The following is a 5,537-nucleotide window of genomic DNA, read 5'->3' as shown; positions in this document are numbered from 1 at the left end:
GTGATCGGGGTCATCTTTCCCTGATTTGATAATGTCACCCTGATAACCACATGACATAGGAGCACCTTTCAAAAGGTTGTCAACGTATCTTTGGAATATGTCGAGTGAAGAAGAGATACCAAACGGTAGTCTGTTATACCTGAAATGTCCACAGTGGTTACTGATTGTGGTATACTGTTTTGATGTTTCATCAAGTGGCAACTGAAGATATGCACTGGCAAACGACTTACCTGTTGGTATATCCTCCGAAACCAAGCTTCTGAGTAGTCCGAATGTCTTTGCTCCGATGACACTATTAAAGGGGCACTGATGCGGAGCATTTTCCGTGGACTGGTGTAAACTTTTGTTATTGTTTTTCTCCCGTGAGTACCCGGATGATATCCCAGAATTCGTGACTGGTTCGTGACCTCTGCTGCGCAGTCCGTAAGCGCAATTGATAGTTTAATTATAGACAGATCAACTGAGGTGAAGTCAGTTGTACTTCATTACAAATGTATTATGAAAACAAATGAAACACTTTGAAGGTTAATCATCTGCCAGTGGTAGAAATGGTAAAAACCTATTAGGACGGAAAAATAACGAAGCCAGTGTACGTCTCTATATTTTGTCTCATAACCCTAATTAGTTTATTGTCATATTTGTATGATTCTGAAAATTAATAAAAGAACACACGATTTGCTTATACTCATAGTAAATTTCTAACATAACAGCAACATTTATACATTGTATAGATTGCCAATGTGGATCCTATTTCACATACATACGCGATCTAGTGTGTGTTTTCTGTCATACAGATTCTGCTGAATGCTACAACAAATAAATTACATCAAAATGCAAACAATGAACGTAACACAGACTAATTTTATAGCAACAGTGTCAGGCTACTACCTTGTTCAGGAATGTATCCATCAATATCCACGTAAAAGATTCCATTCATCTGCAGCTGGTAAATAATCCTGCTCTGTGTCGCGTGTCTTACAACTGTCTCATTTGCGAAAAAGTAACACATCGTTTCACGTCTTTCGTTGGTGAAAGCTAGATAAACCTCTCATTGGTCTCAGCACACCTGGCAACTAATTGTATGATGTCCACTATTCTAAGTAATTTAGTTGACCAATATTGAGCAATCAATCAATCAACGCAAGGGTGGTTAATTCTTTGAAGGGAGGATGTTGTTTTTGCACTCACACTTTACGACAGGGTGTAGTCATCTACACACACTGCCTTTTGACAAATCCGCTAGAAGAACAAAAGTAATTAATCAATCAGTGTGTTATCTAAGAATGAAGATTTTTATGGATATCAACTTCTTTATGAGAGAACACTGTGTTCTCTCATAAAGAAGTTGATATCCATAAAAATCTTCATTCTTATGTATTTTCACTTCTAAATGACATTCAAAGACTCAGTGTGTTATCGGTTAATCCTTTGATCGATGTTTGTTTTTGTAACTCAGGTGATAAACCCTCTTGCATCACTTACATGCACATATTACATAACATACAATACATTTGCCATTCCAGACCTTAATTTATAATGTTGAGTATTTACTCCAGACAGGAGAAATGCCAAATGGGAACCTTTGTCGAGTAACCGAAGTGGTGTTGCTACTAATTATACCTGTTATAAATTCATGAATTGACCATCAAGAGAATGATGACAAATAACACGTGTAGGTTTACACCATCAAACGCGAGTTACAGCAAGGAAGATGTAATCTCTGTGTCGCATGCAGCCTGAAAACACTTATGGGCCGAAACTGTTTTGAGGATACCAACGGAATTTCGTTACATAAGGAATACACACAGGCATTTGCTGTGTACTTTGGTAAATAAGTGAAATAAGTTTTTTTTACGTAAGACAATTTTCAGATTTCTCTACCAAAGCCAAGGTCATCGTTTTTTTGTTTACGAATTCAAATAAATCAACTGTGTGTTTTATTATCATAAATAATAAACCATTGTAGCTACCATAGCTACCAAAATTTACGTATGCTATTTGCTATCACAGCTCAACCAACACTCAAAACTACCTAAATATAAAGCTTTGCAATCTTCCGTACTGAAACAAATGGCTTGCTACGTGCCTGTAGACATCATATTTTCATGTAACATGATTAAATATAGAGGTTAAAAACACAGAAATAGGATCAAATTGGATCAGTAAGTATACCATCCAAGCATCCGAAAAGAACTACACTGCTGGGATATATGGTTACGATCAGACAAGGAATACCATGGATATTTTTAAACAAATGGCATGTGATGGGCATCCGGCCTCCTGACTGTTTAAGTGAAGAAATTTTGCTAATATGGACAGGAGCCCAGTTCCTTTGTCCGTCACGGTCGAAGGAGTGGGCGCTGACCAATTTGCGGTCTGCCTTCGTAATTAGACCGTTGGCGAGAAGCATTATTCGCTCCGCATCAGTGCCCCTTTAAGAATAGCCTTCTTCTGATCACCTTCGGTGAAAATAAGCAGAGAGCCCCTCGCTGTACGCGACCAAAGATTCAGCATCGCTGTTAAAATCCGTTATCCGTTATCCGTTATTATTACCGTAAGCAGCCATGTCTGAACATGTCCTCAAGACCCTCATCGCCTAAATGTTAATTCTAAAGTGTTTGAAGCATGGGACAACATTTGAACGTTTTATTGATGTGGTGTTTTAGGGTCCACAGACTTGCAGATGATGAGGATTCAAGATGTTTATTCATCTTAAGTTTTGACATGCCTTTCGGCCATGACAGCATCATCCCAAGACGCCTTGGGACATTGAGCAGTTGTTCACTTGTACATAAACGTCTCTAATTACTGTTACAGTTACCAGAACATGACAGTTGAAATTTATTTATTGGAAGAGAGTCAAATGTTTTCGTAGTCATCGCTAGATTTTGCGGACGACACAAGTACTAGTAAATCAGATTTAGAGTTATCCCCCTTCCATCGATTTCCTTTCGGAAAAGATCGTTAATTTCCGTGCATCGTCCATCATAAAATTCGGGTTGCAAAAAGTAACTAACAGGAAGTACCGAATGAGTACACTTGATACACTGAAAATAATGGAAGAGCGCTCAGCTAATCAGACAGCAACATTTTGGTGTGAGGTAAGATAAATTTTCAGAATAATCATCTATTATAAATCGCAATCATTCCTGGTGGAAAATGTTATGAATTTTAAAGACATTTTCAAGGCTGAAAATTCAGAGAAGTTACATGGTACATTAATAACATATGGAGAGGATACACCCAGTTCTTTTAAAGGAGCATTTTTGAAGTTCAAAAGATAAATCGTGATAACAGAAGCTAGCTGAACAAGTGTTTCCATGCAAGAGCGGTAGTGCAAGCTACGTACATTGTTAATGAGTCGTGACAATTTATTCAAAAAATAAGTTCATGATATGCAGAAATATTTAAAATATTAAAATATGGAAAACACAGTGTATTCAAATTATGGAACATTTTTGCTTCCAATACATGTTACAACTCGTAATAAACTGTGAAACGTCTTGTCCTCTTGTACAGTATGAATGCCACCACGAATGCTCATATTCTGCTTAGTGTACAGCTGTTTTGTATCAATCCCGGTTACACTTGACTCCAAAAACATCTAAAAACGGTAATCTCCTCACCACTGCTGCAGGGCTCCAGATAAGGCGAGTATGTGCGTATTTTACTCATTGAAAATCACATTTACTCAATTAATTGCAAATCTGGGAGTACAAAGAAAACCGCACAAGAATCACTTAAAACCCAGTGGGCCTATAATTCCTTGCGTAGTTTACTTATCTAACTAAATTGGCTTGTATATGATAATTCGATAGTCGAGGCGACCGACCTCTACAACAGCATTAGCAAATATTAAGCAATGCCCAATTACACATATGCCACTGTTCGCAGATTACGGTAGTAGTCACGTGACTTCAATGTTGAGTGTTTGAAAATGGTTGCCAACCATTTGGTAATATAAGAATTATTAAAAACTTAGGACAAGTGTGAAGCATTTATATTCAAATACTTAAAAGTACTAATTACTCACTAAGGATAACAAACTCTGTGTAAAAGTACTGAGTCTCCATTCTTTAACTAGTGGGAGTATGCAAAATGCTAGTTACACCTCAAAAAGTGCAATTACTCATAAATAAACACACATCGGAGTAAATACACAATTGCTTAAAACATTATCAGGAGCTGTGACTGCTCGGAAACACTGCTACTGTATCATAACAGAAACAGCATACAATAAATTTACATTAACTGAACAATAAATGAAAATATGTAGTAATGTGTGCATCCGGGTGAGCAAGTACAGAAAGTAATCGCACAACCTGACAGGTATGGAGTGAGCGAGTTCACATCTGCAGTATTTCAGTTATATCGTTCGTGAGTGAGTGAGTTTTGCTTTTACGCACTCAGCAATACTCCAATCATATGATGGCGGTTTGTAAATAAGGCAATCCAGTGATCAACAGCATGAGCATTGATCTGCGCAATAGGGAACCGATGACGTGTCAACCACCCGATCCTGTTAGTCGCCTCCTCCGTCAGCCACATCGTGATTAAAACAAGTCACGCATATATATTACAGAGTGTAATAATAAATAACTGTCAACGACGGACAGTACACGTAAAGGCGAGTAGAACATTAGTGGGTTTAGACGTAAAACTAGTATAAAAAGTTACAACAATCATGGCAATAAAGTACATTACATGAAGACCTGGAGGCAGATTACTGCGCTAGGGACCATGGGCACTGACAGTACTTTTGGTACCCGCATGGTCATTAACTGAATTTACAACACCATATACCGCAGGCGATTGTGCTTCAATTCAGCCAAACATTTAAGAAACTTACATTAAGAATACGTCTAGTGTAGAAATACCTAGATCTAAAATGGATCTTACATACCATATCGGGGGTACAACTGTTTTACGTTACTGCAACACCTTTGAAAATATTGCTACTAACGAAGTTATTTATTAAATCTAACCAAAAAATCAATTACTACTTACAATACAAAACCAAAATTTATCAATTTCTTTTACAAAAACTAGGAATTACACGGGGTTTAACTTTACTAAAAATGTCCGTTATCGTTTTAACATTGAAATATTTATACCTTGTAGTGACAATATGCAATACAGTCATGCTTGAGGGTGATTCTTTCATGACAAGAGATACAAAACGGAGATATGTAATATATATTCATGAGTATACCGTGCATGGTTATAGCGACATGGTCTCAAAATGACTTCTTCAAATCTGGACTTACAACCAAAGTTAGTTTAATCAATAGTAGGTATTATTGCATGTAATTTATTTATGCATTTTCGAATGTACATGTCTTCTGCTTTAGAGACAGACAGACAGATTGTCTATTCGAAGGCTCACTCATACATTTAAAACATCGTAAAAAACAACAAAGGAATCAAACAACCAAACAAAACTAGTATATGAAATGAGTCACCCATTCAGTGATTATGATAGACTATTTGCGAATGTAAAGTACGAAAACAAAATTTATCAATATTTATATTAAAGT

This window comes from Haliotis asinina, chromosome 12, assembly GCF_037392515.1.
Source record: "Haliotis asinina isolate JCU_RB_2024 chromosome 12, JCU_Hal_asi_v2, whole genome shotgun sequence".
Taxonomy (NCBI): domain Eukaryota; kingdom Metazoa; phylum Mollusca; class Gastropoda; order Lepetellida; family Haliotidae; genus Haliotis; species Haliotis asinina.
This window is presented reverse-complemented; position numbering follows the sequence as displayed.